The 15,560-nt window shown below is 44.1% G+C and overlaps 1 protein-coding gene across 2 annotated transcripts in view; it reads left to right on the top strand.

Annotated features, from left to right (window-relative positions):
- Positions 1–15,560, top strand: part of Ocln (occludin) — a 62,615-nt gene that overhangs the window by 30,713 nt on the left and 16,342 nt on the right. The gene's annotated exons all lie outside the window — the stretch shown is intronic.

Genomic DNA, 15,560 nt, shown 5'->3' on the forward strand with positions numbered 1-15,560 from the left:
TCCTTGGACTTTCTCAAGGCTAGAGCTCTACCACTTGAGCCTCAGCACCACTTCCGGCTTTTTTTCTATATATGTGGTACCGAGGAATCGAACCCGGGTCTTCATGCATGCTAGGCAAGCACTTTAACCACTAGGCCAAACTCCCGGCCCCAAAGCCTCCTTTTTTTAAAAAAATGAAATTATCCAATGCCTTTTTATTATACGTGTTTTTATAAGACATGCACATAAAGACATCACTTCTGACAAATGATCCTTCCTCCTTTTTTTTTTTTTAAGCTTTCTTATTTATGGTCTTGTAAGGAATTCTTGGTGTTATTAAGGGTTTATGATGTTTGTGGTTGAAACAGTGTGTATCACTTTTTCTTGGTTTGTATTTTTTCTGGACAGGTCACATTCATTGGTCCAATGTGCTTTCTCTTATAATTTTTACCTTTTGGCTGAGATGGCAACATTTGATTGGTTTCTCTGTGGTGATTCTTACAAGTCTTTTGAGGGGGTAAAGGTTAACTTTTATGAATCATAATTCAGAGGTAGTTCTCTATTTATTGTCTGATGGTAGAAAACTTTTACAAGCTAACCATTTAGATAGATTCTGGTTTCAATTGTGTTCCTTCTCTTCATTGATGTGCAAGGGAGGTGCATCTCAGAAGCTGAGAATGAACTGAGGTTTCAGTGAGATAAGAGCAGGAAGTTGGGTGCCATGGGCTGCCTGTAATTCTGGCAACTCTCAAGGCTGTGGCAGGAGGGTCACCTGAGCCCTGGAGCTTGAAACAAGCCTGGCCAGCACAGTGAGATATCCTCTTTCTCTCTTTCTCAAAGAAAGAGAAGAGAGAAAAAAAAAAAGCGGGGGTGGGGGGGACCTGCTTTGGAGCATCACCTAGTGGTAGAGTGCTTGCCTATTGCCTAGTATGCATAAAGATCCGGGTTCGATTCCTTGGCGCCACATACATAGAAAAAAGCCAGAAGTGGTGCTGTGGCTCAAGTGGTAGAGCTCTCGCCTTGAAAAAGTACAAGGAGCTCAGGCTCTGAGCTCAAGCCCAGGCTGACCAAAAAAAAAAAAAAAAAAAAGCACAAAGAACAAAGAAAATTAAGAGCATATGAAACTTCAGATGTTCTTCATTCTGAGTGAACCATCCTCACAATTATTTGAGGGTTTTGTTTTTTTTTTTTGGTGTGTGTGTGTGGGGGGGTGGTCATGGGGCTTGAACTCTGGGCCAGGGGTGCTGTATACCTGAGCTCTTCAACTCAAGTCTACTGCCCTACCCCTGGAGCCACAGTCCTACTTCCCCGTTTCTAGTGATCAATTGGAGATAGGAGTCTCAAGGTCTTTAGTGCCCGAGCTGGCTTTGAACCTCAATCCTCAGATCTCAGCCTCCTGAGTAGCTAGAATTACAGGTGTGAGTCACTGCGCTCAGCTTTTTTTTTTTTTTTTTTTTTAGTCAAAGCAGAAAGTCAGGACCTGCTGGCTTTGTATAGCTCTGTTAGTAAAGGATTCGGATCATTTTAAGTTTCAATTCTTAGACAGGTATTAGATAAGTAAGATAGATAGATATTAGACTAAGAGGATTTGGTATCTCAAGGAGGTGGAAAACCAGGGATGGAGTTCTAGCATCCCAGCTTTGGTTGACTTAGGCAAATGAGTTTGGATATTTTAAAGCAATATGTAAAGAAGATTGGGTTGGAGATTGGGCCTGGTATTGGGAGAAATAGCTTGGGAGCCAGGTGCCAGTGGTTCATGCTTGTAAACCTAGTTCAGGAAGCTGAAATATGAGGATTGTGGTTTGAATTCAGCCTGGGCAGAAAAGTCCCCATAAGGAAGCTAAGTACTTCAATAGAAAAGACACGTTACTCACCATATAAGGGTAGTAGCACTGATTCTAGTACTCACTGGCAAACAGCTTAATGTTCTTTTTTTTTTTTTTTTGCCAGTCCTGGGGCTGAGCTCAGGGCCTGCACACTGTCCTTGGACTTTCTCAAGACTAGAGCTCTACCACTTGAGCCTCAGCACCACTTCCAGCTTGTATATGGTATCGAGGAATCAAACCTGGGTCTTCATGCATGCAAAGCAAGCACTCTACCATTAGGCCAAATGCCCGGCCCCCAGCTTAATGTTCTTAGGACTCAATTTCCTTATTTTATAGGACCAGGCAGTATATATCAGCCTCATAAGATTGGTGTGAGGCTGGGTACTGGTGTCTACATTCATCAGGTAGTGGGTACATTACATTTTTTTTTTTTTTGCCAGTCCTAAGGCTTGAACTCAGGGCCTGGACACTTTCCTTGGGCTTTCTCAAGGCTAGTGCTCTACCACTTACTTGAGCCACAGGGCCACTTCTGGTTTTTCTGTGTATGTGGTACCAGGGACTTGAACCTAGGGCTTTGTGCATGCTAGGCAAGCACTCTGCCCCTAGGCCATGCTCCCATTACATTATTTCTTGAACATTGATACCACTTCCCAGGTTTTTCTCCCAGTTTCCCTTTCTCCACCCCGTCCTAATCATCCTGTTTTCCAGGCAGGTGGCGCACACCTGTAATCCTAGCTACTCTGGAGGCTGAGATCTGAGGATCAAGGTTCAGAGCCAGCCCAGGCACAAAATGACCTGAGACTCTTATCTTCAATGAATCAGTAGAAATCGGGAAGTGGGGCTTGGCTCAAGAGTAGGATGGTAGCCTTGTGCAGAAGAGCTCAGGAACAGCGCCCAGGCCCAGGGGTAGGGTAGTAGCTTTGAGCTGAAGAGTTCAGGGACAGTGCCCAGGTTGAGTTCAAGCCTCGTGACGCACCAAAAAAAAAAAAAAAATTATTGCAGGATTTTGGGTGGTAACGTATAAAATCCTAGAAAGAATAATAACAACCTAGCCCTCTTAAGGCAGGAGTGTGGCTGTGTATTAGGCACAGTTAAAATCAGGGACTTTTTTGATTTTTGTTTTTGTGGGTTTCAACTTTAGGCCTGGGTGCGGTCCCTGAGTTCTTCAGCTCAAGGATATCACTCTACCTTTGAGACAAGCCCCACTTCCCGCTTTCTACTGATTAATTGGAGATAAGAGTCTCATGGTTTTGTAGTGCCTGGGCTAGCTTTGAACCGTGATCCTCAGATTTCAGCTTTCTGAGTAGCTAGGATTACAGGCACCTGTCAATCAGAGACCTTTTAAAGGCCATCTGGACTTGATTTCTCTACATTCTGTTTGAATGGTCATCATTATCTTTTGTTGAACACAGGTAGAAAGCAGTCTCTTAGAGCTTTCATATTACTGTTTTGTCTAAAGCTATCCAGAACCAGACCCTGTGTCAGACCCATCAGGAAGCTAATAGGTAGGGCTTATGGTGTTACCAGTGTTGATGGAGTGGAAGAAAGAGATGGTTTTAGGAAAGAGGTAATGTATGGATATATGTACCACAAATGTGTGAATTGTTGTTCTCCCTTTCTCTTTGCATGGGGTGTGTAATCGAGCCAGTCTACCTACTTCATTTTAGGCTTTGCTGAGAGCACAAGCATCTGCCATTCTGCCTAGCTCCCTCTAAGGAGTCTTTTGGACTTTTGTGTTCTGGCACCATAAACCTCCCAGTCTCAGCTTCCCATCTGGCATGTGGCTCAGGATGACAGGCATGTGCCATGGAGCCTAACTTTTGGTTGAGGAAGGGTTTCTTGAACTTCCCAGAAAGGTATTGAACTGCAGTCATCCATTTCTCAGCCTGTGAAGTAGCTAGGATACAGGTATGAACCACCAGCACCTGGTCTTTCCCCCTTGTTTTTGATGTATATGGTCATCTGGGCAGTTGTAAATTCAAGGGGTAATTTCCATAGCTTTGCATGAGTATCTGATCAGTTTTGAATATGTCTGGTAACTTCTCCTGTTGAGGGTGCGCTGTCATTCCGATTACTTCTAACCTGTTTGAGCTAGGCCTCTTAGAAGGACAAGTAGTTGAACATGTCAGAGGTGGGACTGTTTAGCTCTGAAGTTCATAACTGCATTGGAAGGAACTGTGATTTGAGTTCACAATGATGAGCGATTCATGTTAACCTTTGAACACTTCACCAAACCAGCATTTTTGTTGTTGTTGTTGTTGTGGGTACGTGTATGCCTGTCCTGGAGCCTTGAACTCAGCATCCAGCCACTGTCCCTGAACTTTAGTTCAAGGCTAGCACTCTACCACTTGAGCTTTCCAGCCTTTTCTGAGTAGTTTATTAGAGATAAGAGTCTCAAAAATATTGCTGGCTTATGTCTATAATCCTAATTACTCAGGAGGCTGAGATCTGAGGATCATGGTCCAAAGCCTGCCAGGTAGGAAAGTGAGTGAGACTCATATGTCTAGTTAATTACCAGATATCAAAAGTAGTGCTGTGGCTTAAAGTGGTAGAGCACTAGCCTTGAGCAAAATTGCCCAGATCCTGAGTTCAAGCCCCATGACTCACCCCCCTCCAAAAAAAAAAAAAAAAGAAGTCTCTTGGACTTTTCTTCCTGGAATGGCTTGGAACCATGATCCTCAAATCTCAGCCTCATGAGATTACAGCTAGGATTACAGGTGTGAGCCATCAGAACTCAACCTAAACCAGCATTTTTAGGAAGTTATAAATGTATGGAAACATACCTGTTGACACCAGGCAACAGGTGGCTCATGCTTGTCATTCTAGCTACTCAGGAGGCTGAGATCTGAGGATTACGGTTCAAAGCCAGCCCGGGCACTAGGAAACCATGAGACTCTTATCTCCAATTAAGCTGTGGAAAATGGGGCTGTGGTTCAAGGGTAGGGTGGTAGCCTTGAGCTGAAGAGCTCAGGGACAGTACCCAGGCCCAGAGTTCAAGTCCCATAACTCGCCAAAAACCAAACCAAAACAACCTGTTTACTTCCTCTAGAGTAAATACTTATTCCTGGACCTTGGCTTTGGAAAAGTATATAGCTATACAGTAAATATTGAAGGTTGATTGTAAAGCATGTGTGCTAGAGATTAATTTTATTGATATCTATTGATTCCAGTGATGTAGTAAGAGTTAAGAGCTTTAGTCTGTAGTGCTTCAGAATCAGTTTAGTAAAGGAATCTAAGAAGATGTGGGAGAGGGTCCCTGAAGGAAAGGAGGATCTGAGAGATGATGCAATGCACTGGTGAGGCAGTGGCCGTAGTGACAGGTGGGTTTAGGTTTAGACTCTTCTTGTTCAGTACACTAATTTTTAAGCAATGCTTAAAAAAAAAAAGACAATAAAAGTCATGGGGCTTGAACTCAGTGCCTGGGCACTGTCCCTGTGCAATTTTGGATATGGGGAAGAAGTGACAGTTTCCAAAAAGAAATGTACTTATTACCTCACTTATGTAACTGGAACCCTTCTGTATATCACCTTTATAATAACAAAAGATAATTTTTTAAAGAAGTGTAGATTAATCTCTCCAATTATCTAACTTGAGCCTTGTCATTTGTGATCAACGTAAGGGGGTTTTTAGTAACCTTAACTTCTTTCTTTCTTTTTTTTTTGGCCAGTCCTGGGCTTGAGCTCAGGGCCTGAGCACTGTCCTTGGACTTTCTCAAGGCTAGAGCTCTACCACTTGAGCCTCAGCACCACTTCCAGCTTTTTTCTATGTATGTGGTACCAAGGAATTGAACGTGGGTCTTTGTGCATGGTAGGCAAGCACTCTACCACTAGGCCAAACTCCCGGCCCTTGACTTCTTTCTTTGTTGCTGGTCCTGGGGCTTGTAATTAGAGCCTGGGTGCTGTCCCTGAGCTAGTGTTCTACCACCTGGATTTTTCTGAGTAGTTCATTGGAGATAAAGAGTCTTGAGGACTTTTTGTGTGTAGACTGGCTTCAAACCACTATCCTCAGTTCTCAGTTGCCTGAGTAGCTACGATAACAGGTATGAGCCACTAGCACTTGATAGGGCAAACCTTCTTCTTTTTTTTTTTGCCAGTCCTGGCTTGAGCTCAGGGCCTAAGCACTGTCTTTGGGCTTTCTCAAGGCTAGAGCTCTACCACTTGAGCCACAGAACCACTTACAGCTTTTTACTATGTATGTGGTACCAAGCAGTGGAACCCGGATCTTTGTGCATACTAGGCAAGCACCTAACACTAGGCCAAACTCCCAGCCCCATGACAACCATTCTTAATGTGAAAGCAAGTTGTATGTTCCCTGTAAGGAAAATGGAGGATAATGGAAAAGGAATAGGCCAGACTGGATCCTCAGCAGTCTAGGACTTCTTATTGAAAAATAGAGAGGGGCACAGACCTTCCTGAGGGATTGGAGGTTGTGCATGGGACTGGATTTTGGGTAGGTTTACATAGGGCTTAACAAGGAAGCAAAAATTAGAAGATGGGTTCTGGTCTTTTGGGGGCCAGGGTGATGTTCTTGGTCCAGTCCACAATGGAATGTTCCACTTGTTTTGAGGGACTATTATCACCTGGAGACCAAGGATGATTTTGGCGGCCCAGATTGGAATAGCCCTCCTGTGGACAGATGTGTAGTCAAGCTCGTCGTCCGTGTGGACCTGGTGTCTTGCTTGACCCTGACAGGACTCAATCCTTCATATTCCATCTTTAGATACATAAAAAGATTGGGCCTGGAGGGAAGAGGCAGATCCTTCACTCCTCACTAATGGTATGCCAGGATCTCCCCTGGGAAAGATAGAATGGTGATCTGTGGGCTCATGGAAGCACCTCACTGGCAGATCCACCTGGGGAGGGGGCGGGAAGTACAGCACTACTGTGATGGAGACAAGTTGCTTGGAGATCAGGCCAGGATGTCCTGGAGCTAGTTCAGAGGGTACTTGGGCTCAGAGCTAGTGAGGGTTTTTATGGCTCCCTAAAAGCAGGGATTTATTGATTTCTGGCACTGATTAATTACAATTAATTAATTGTAATGTCAGTCATGAGCATAGATGTAGTGGTCTAAACAAGGCACAGTTGTCTGTAGCAGGAAACTTATCCTGCATCCTCAAGCTCAACCTTTGCCAGCATCAGAGACCCCTGATGGTTTTGGTAAAACAGTTTGCCTGGCCAAGCACAAATGGCGTATTCCTGTAATCCTAGCTACTCGGGACTGAGGTCCACTCCAAGCCAGCCCAGGTAGAAAAGTTCATGAGAAAAAGCCCAAAGTAGAGCTGTGGCTCAAGTGGTAAGAGTGCTGATATTGGGCACAAAAGTACAGGGGCAGCACCCAGGCCCTGAGTTCAAGCCCCACGACTGGCACAAAACAAACAACAAACAAACAAAAAATACCCCAGTCTGGAAACCAGCCTGCCTGACTTAGCTAGCAGGCAAGGTCTGAGCAGACGGTGTTGATGTTGCTGGTCTGTTCCCTAGAGTCTAGACACAACTGTGGCACTGTGAGCCCACTTGGTATTTAGGGGTGATGGGGGCCTTTCTGTATCATGGCACACTTTGTATACAGTACTAGAATAAACTGAAGGGGGCTTGGAACTGCAGGTGATTTGTGGCTCCGGCACATTTCATGTCTTGTGGAACACCTGTAGACTAACACCTGTAGTATGAGGAACATGTGTATTAAAGAAGTCTTCCCCAGGATCTCCATTTCTACAGCAGAGAGCCATGAATGAGATTATTTATAAGATTCGCTCTGTGAGTATAAGGTTTCTCCTCCTCACCTGCTCCAATAACCCATGACTTTCAGAATTCATCTTTGTTGGTGTGTAGGGGCCAAGTGTGTATAAGGCCAACTGTGTCTTGCCATCTAAGCAACCTAATTTAGCCAGACTTGCTCACATTTGTCTGTGACCACTGCAATTGTGATTTTCTTTTTAGTACATATGGAAGTGTTTACTTTCAAGTGATCAGAAGCAAAAGGAAAAAAAAAAAGAAGACAACTTTCCTTTACTTTCCAGAGGCAATTTCAAGCTTTTGTTGGGGCCTAGCATCTGCAGGTGTAAAAATACCAGAAAACAGGATAAACGAGTTGGACCACTTCCTGTTGGGAACTACCCGGGACAGTGGCAGGTGGTAAAACCGTAGATGGCACTTAGAGATTAGCCAGCTCTGAGCTATTCACTTTCCACAGCAGGGAGAAAGCCACCGTGTTCCTCTCAACCCCTGACTGGGCACCCCATGGCTGTTTAGTGGCAAAAGTTGCTCTCACAAAGTCAAGACAAATGGGAATTTCCCATTGTAGCCCAGTAGGATGTAGGAAGGAGTTGAAGGCCATGAGAATAATTTCTGTGTTACAAAGAATAATTGAAACAGAGTCACAATGAGTACTCAAGCCATGTTGAATTCAGAGGCAGTGGCAGTTGGTTGGACCAGTAAAGCAGGAAAGGCCAGAGTTCACCTTCTCCCACTTCATCTAATGTGTGACTTTGACCAAGTAAACTTAACCATATGGCTCAGTTTCCTCATCTGAAAATGCTGGTAATCCTATCTCACTCCAGGCAGTGCTGATGTGTGATTTATATGTGTTGTATGCCAGCCTTTGCCTGACATAAGCCAGACATTTAACTAACAGTTGAGGGCCAGGAGTTTGGCCTAGTGGTAGAGTGCTTGCCTAGCATGCATGAAGACCTAAGTTTGATTCCCCAGTACCACATGCGTAGAAGAAAGCTGGAAATGGTGCGGTGGCGCAAGTGATAGATCCTCTAGCCTTGAAAAAGCACAAGGGCAGTGCTTAAGCCCTGAGTTCAAGCCCCAGAACTACCAAAAACAAAAACAAAACAACAACAAAAAAAACCGTTGAGCTTTCCTTTCCTTCTTTCTCAGAGGTAGGTGACTTGGGTAGTACCTCTCAGTTAGCTGACTCCCCACATGTGAATTTGAATGACGGCAGAATGGAGAATGACAACCATTGCTACCTTAGGTGTTTACTCATACCAAATGGCAGGATATCAATTTTAGTGAGGATAAGTGCATTTGTTTTTTCCCCACAAACTTTGACATGTCCATTCCCTTGGCTTAAGGGAGTTTGGGAGTGGGGCAGATGGAGCCCTGTGATCCTGGAGCTCTCTCTTGGTGCCAGTGAGCGTCAGGTACCTGGAGAACACTTGAGCTTTTATTTGTTTATTTATTTTCGGTCATGGGGGCTTAAACTCTGGGCGTGGGCACTGTCCCTGTGATCTTCAGCTCAAGGCTACCGCCCTACCCTGGGAGCCACAGCCCCACTTCGGTTTTCTAGAGGTTAATTGGAGATAAGAGTCTCAGGGTCTTTAGTGCCCAGGTTGGCTTTGAACCTTCATCCTCAGATCTCAGCCTCCTGAGTAGCTAGGATTACAGGTGTGAGCCACAGCGCCCACTAGCACTTGAGCTTTTACCACATAGATTTCCTCTTTTTTCCCCCCTGATCCCTCACAGGGATTTAAGATGTTTTCCTTTTCTCCCTGAGGAGAAAGGTTAGCTTTTGTGTCCAAGATTTGTTCATGTGCAACATAATCAGAATCCTTCTCATGAATTTAATAGATTTTTGAATAAATATCCATCTTCATTGTAATTGCCTCTTGTCTATATCTTTTCTTTCTTGGGATAAAGCAGTGAGGGGTGGGAGGTTTAATTCAAACTCTTGCATTTGCCAGGCAGGTGCTCTATGCACTTGCCATACCACCAGCCCTTTTGCTTTATTATTTTTCAGATAGAATCTTGAGATTTTGTTGTCTGGACCATACTGGACCATCTTTCTATTTATGCCTCCCTGTCCTATTTATGATACAGAATTTCCTTCTATTGCTCCCAGTGGGCAGGTGTAGACAGCTCTCTGGCTCTGCAACCAGAAGAGAACACTAACCTGCAGCTCTGTAGCTGGTATTCATGGTATTGTTGTTAGCTCAGCAGTAGAAAACATCTGCCAGTGTTGTAGCTCTACTGCCAATGCTGCTGTAGCCTCCTCCTCCAGTTCATGTCTCATGAACCCAAAGAATGACGTCCATGCAGGAGAATAGAGAGTGTTCAGAAGAGAATTATCTAAGGCCGGAATCGTGGTAGTGTGTTCACCTATCATGCACAAAGCCCTGGGTTTGATTCCTCAATACCACATACACAGAAAAAGTCAGAAGTGGCCCTGTGGCTCAAGTGGCAGAGTGGTAACCTTGCGCAAAAAGTACCCAAGTAGTGCCCAGGCCCTGAGTTCAAGCTCCAGGACTGGCAGAGAGAGAGACAGAGAGAGAGAGAGAGAGGGAGGGAGGGAGGGAGGGAGGGAGGGAGGGAGAGAGAGAGAGAGAGAGAGAGAGAGAGAGAGAGAGAGAGAGAGAGAGAGAGAGAGAGAATCTAGCTCAAAAGTTGCTGGTACCACTGCCCTCATTCTCTCTTCATGTGTCTGCTTTGTAGCCTTGGTTTTGTCACCCTTCTCTCCTGTTGTACTTCCCCACATTGTCTCTGAATACAGGAGTTCTTATACCCTGGGCTGGACTCTCATTTTTCTTTTCTTTTCTCCTCTTTCTTTCTCTCCTTCCTTCCTTCCTTCCTTCCTTCCTTCCTTCCTTCCTTCCTTCCTTCCTTCCTTCCTTCCTTCCTTTTGTTGGTTGTAGGGCTTGAACTTAGGGCCTGGGCGCTGTCCCTGAGCTTTTATGCTCAAAGCTAGAGCTCTACCACTTTGAACCACAGTTGCCACTTCTGGTGGTGGATTGGAGATAAGAGTTTGACAGACTTTCCTGCCTAGGCTAGTTTCAGATCTCAGCCTCCTGAGTAATTAGGATTATAGGGGTGAGCCACTGGCACTTGGCTGGTTGCCCCTCTTATAATTAGGTGTTTTGGAAGATAACACTATCGCTCATGTCCTACAACATTTTGATTTGAGGTTAATTACTAACCAGGTCCCCAAGGTCAGAGGAAGATTATTGAAAGTAGGAGGGGCTACCAGAGGCAAGATGTACTAAAACCTTGTCTCTTGCATCTGGTTTCAGCCTGATAGGCAAAGATGCTGTTCCCAAGACCTTGGTAATAACTAATTTACTCTTTCATTTACACTCTTCTCCCTTAGCTGACAGATGTAAGCCACCATACCTAGTTTATTGATTAACTGGCTTTTTAGGCAGGGTTGGCCTTAAACCTTGGTCCCTCCGCCTCCTGAAAAATTGGGATTGCTAGAGTGAGCCACCAATCCTGGTTCTTGTGTAGGTCCTTTTATTGCATCTTTTTTTTTTTTTTTTGCGGGGGGGGGGGGGGGGGAGGAGGTCCATGGGGCCTGAGTGCTGTTCCTGAGCTCTTTGGCTCAAGGCTACTGTCATACTCTTTTTTTGTTTTGTTTTGTTTTGTTTTTTGTTTTTTGCCAGTCCTGGCCTTGAGCTCAGGGTCTGAGCACTGTCCTTGGCCTTTCTCAAGGCTAGAGCTCTACCACTTGAGCCTCAGCACCACTTCCAGCTTTTTTGTATGTATGTGGTACCAAGGAATCGAACCCGGGTCTTCGCTCATGCTAGGCAAGCACTTTAACCACTAGGCCAAACTCCCAGCCCCTGTCATACTCTTGAGCCAAGCCCCACTTCCCATTTTCTAGAGGTTAATTGAAGATAAGAGTCTCAGGTCCTTTTGTGCCTGAGTTGGCTTTGAACCTCAATCCTCAGATCTCAGTCTCCTGAGTGGCTAGGATTACAGGTGTGAGTCACCACGCCCAGTTTAGCCATTTGTTTTTTAAAATAAGGTCTAGGTTGGCAGAGTTGTCCAGCTCCCTGAGTCACAGCTTCCTTATTTCTGAGGAAGAAGTCAAGCTTATCCGTAAGGTTGGGCCTGGTAAATGATCAGTCAGTTCAGTGTTGTGAGCAGACTCAGTGATGGGTTAAAAAGGGTTCATTGTGTGCTGGTGGTAGAAGTGAGTGACCCAGCCAGCCAGCGCTGTGAGTGAGCAGTTGCTAGGCAATACTACTGCTCTGACAAGTTGTGTAGGCATCATGGGAAATGTAACAGCTTGGTGCCTCACTCATTGAGAATGTGAGTGGAAGGCCTGTAAGAGGTGATGGCACTTGAAGCCGGAGAAAGGGGGATGGGCATTCCAGGTTGTAAGAAATTTCTAGAAGGAGATCCAGCTGTGGTAAACTGCTGCTTGAGGGAAGGCAGAAGTAGACTTTGAAGAAAATAAAGACCTCTTAAATTTTGAGGAATATTTCACTTTGGCTTGATGGAGCCTTCGCCTGTGGAAGCTGGTGCTGTGTTCTGCTGCAAGGAGTTCAGTGCAACTCAAGAGTGGTTCCTGCTGTGCATCTGGGTGCATTCCTGTACACTCCTTGGAAACCCACCCACTGGTTTGGCATTGCTGCCGAATTCCACTTTCTTTCTTTTTTTTTTTTTTTTAACCATGCTCATTGCAGCAGTATTCTCAATTTTTTGTCAGTCCTGGGGCTTGAACTCAGGGCCTGAAAACTGTCCTTGGGCTTTCTCAAGAATAGCACTCTACCACTTGAGTCACAGCACCATTTTTGACTTTTTGTATGTATGTGGTACCAAGGTATTGTCTAGCAACTGCTCACTCACAGCGCTGGCTGGCTGGGTCACTCACTTCTACCACCAGCACACAATGAACCCTTTTTAACCCATCACTGAGTCTGCTCACAACACTGAACTGACTGATCATTTACCAGGCCCAACCTTACGGATAAGCTTGACTTCTTCCTCAGAAATAAGCACCCTACCACTAGGCCAAACTCCCAGCCCCCAAATTCCACTTTCTGAGGGAAATGATCCTATTCCTTTTGGACTCTGAATGTGAAACAATCAAGAATAAATATCTCTGTGGACTCTGTGGGCCCTCTCTTAATGCTTCAAACACTGGAAAACCTAAGATGGAGGGTGTGTATATCATAGAAAAATACACCGAATTGTTGCTGATCTTAATTGCAAGGGTTTTTATAGCAAAATACTAGAATTCTAAGTCTGCTCTTACCTGCGAATCCTTTTAAAGATTTCTTCATTTGGTCTCAGTGGTCTTAAGTAGAATCCAGCATCCTAAGAATTTTTATTGCATGTTTTTGATGTTCAGTTCTTGCCAGGCTGCCCAGGCTGGCCTCCAACTGAAGTCCTGTCTCAGCCTCATGAGTGAGTGCTGCCACATTGCACACGGGACTCATCAGAACATTTTCTCAAGTGTGTGGTTTTTCACTTTATGAAAATGAGGAGTCAGAGACTTTCTAGAACTTAGAGTTGGCAGATCTGGGATGAACCCAACCAAAGCAGTTCCATCCTTCCTAATTTGGAAGATTTGCTCATTTTTACTGAACAAATTTGTGAAATTGCTTTGATTTTTATGTTTTTATATACCTTTTTCTTTAAAACAACTAAATTTCTGGGTTTAACATTTGGACCCCAGTATATTTTCTGTGTCTGTGTGTCTGTGAGTGTCTGTGTGTTTGTTTGTCTGGCTTGTGCGCACACGTACATGCGCACAGATTCTAAGGCTTGGACTCAGCCTGAGTGCTGTTGTTGAGTTTTCATTATTTATTTATTTAAGTTGTGGGGCTTGAACTCTGGGTCTGGGCACTATCCTTGAGCTTTCTCAAGGCTAGCACTCTACCACTTGAGCCACAGCACCACTTCTGGCTTTTTCTGTATATGTGATACCAAGGAATCGAACCCAGGGCTTTGTGCATGCTAGCCAAGCACTGTACCACTAGGCCACACTCTTTTAAATTTTTTTGCATAAGGCTAGTACTGTACTATTTGAGCCACAGCTCTTCTGGCTTTTTTGGTGGTTAGTTGGACAGAAGAGTCTCATAGACTTTCTTGCTCCAGCTGGCTTTGAACACCAATTTTCTGATCTCTGCTTTCTGAGTAGCTAGGATTACCAGTGGCATGAGCCATTGGTGCCTGGCTTCCCAATCTTTGATTTTTTTCTTCTTTCAATTTTTTAAAAGAAATCAATAGTATTTTAAGGAACTTTAAATGAAATATTTGAAGAATAGCAGACAGTGAGACAATGAAATCCCTCTCCATATAACAGATGTAAACTTTTTTTTTTTTAAAGATAATAAGCCGTGAGCTGATAATTTGTAACTAACTACTTAGATCTAAGATCTGAGGATTGAGATTCCAAGTCAGCTAGGGCAGACAACTAACCATCAAAAAGCTGGAAGTGGATGTGTGGCTCAAGTAGTAGAACATGAACAGTGCTGACACACACACACACAAATAATAAAAGAATGTTGAGCCTGTTTGTTATATGACATCTGAAAGACAGTGTCGGGAGTCTGACACTGGGACTCTCACAGGAGGGGCCCGAGCAGTCTCCAGTGACTTGCTTTCTCCAGCTAGGCCTCACTACCTCTCAATATGGCCTCAAGGGATGAATTAACTGATTCAGTGAGAGCACTCAGGATTCCATCATTTCCCAAAAGCATATCAGATGGTCACCAAACAAGTTTCTAGTACATAGTTTGGGATAGTTTATATTCAAGTCATCAAAGGTTGTGGATAATAGAGCCATTGGAAATGTATGCTGGGGGACTGAGAATGTGGTCCAATTACAAAGTGCTTGCTAGAATGAATGAAGTCTTAGGTTCAGTTCCTCAGTACCACAGACACAGAAAAAGCTGAAAGTGGCACTTAGGCTGAAGTGATAGAACACTAGCCTTGAGCACAGAGAGGTTCAGGGACAGAGCCCAGGCTCTGAGTTCAAGCCCCAGGACTGTCCAAAAAAAGAAAATGCATGTTAGGGGAGAATAAATAGATCACTTATCAAAAAAAAATTATAGCAGAAATCATCTTGAATTCTTCAATTTTTTTTCCTGTGGCAGTAACATTCAATATCTAGAGATGAATGACTTAAGAACACATATACTAAATTCTTTGATTATCTAAATGTGGTGTCAACATTAGCAGAGTGCTCATTAGAATTGAAAATGCTCGCCTAGCCTAGATAAGATGACCCAGTCTTCCTATTGAAGGAGGGTAGGTGGGTGGGACAATTACCACAGATAATTGTTCTAATTGTATCAGGATAGAGTGTGGTGGGAGTTTTCCTATTCAATACATATTAGTCTAGCAATAGCACTGTTGTGAAAATATTATTGACTGTTAAGGCTAATAATAAAAAAGCAATCATTGTTTGGCATTGTAGCACACACCTGTAATACCAACTACTCAAAAAGCGATAAAAGGATGATGGTTTAAAGGCTGGCCCAGCAAAGGAATGAGAACCTATATAAACAAAAAATGAAAAAGTCCAAGTATAGTGGCTCATATCTATAATCCTAGCTGCTTGGGAGGTGGAAATTGAGAAAGTCATGGTTCAGGGCAAAAATTTAGTAAGACTATCTCAACCTATAAAAAGCTGAGTGTGAGTCTGGTACAGTGGCTCACGCCCATAATCCTAGCTACTCAGGAAGCTGAGATCTGAGGATCAAGGTTCAAAGCCAGCCTGAGCACAAAAGGACCTGAGATTCTTATCTCCAATTAACCTCTAGAAAATGGGAAGTGGGGCTTGGCTCAAGGGTACCTTTGAGTTGTAGATCTCAGGGACATCACCCAGGCCAAGTTCAAGCTCCATGACGCACACACACAAAAAAATCTGAATGTGGGGGCCATGAGTGTGACCTAATGGTAGACTGCATACCTAGCATGCGTGAAGCTCTGGGTTTGATTCCTCGGTATCACACATATAGAAAAAGTCAGAAGTGGTGCTGTGGCACAAGTGGTAGAACACTAGCCTTGAAAAAGCCCA

The sequence above is a fragment of the Megascapheus bottae genome, chromosome 4 (assembly GCF_031878675.1).
Source record: "Megascapheus bottae isolate mThoBot1 chromosome 4, mThoBot2.hap1, whole genome shotgun sequence".
NCBI lineage: Eukaryota > Metazoa > Chordata > Mammalia > Rodentia > Geomyidae > Megascapheus > Megascapheus bottae.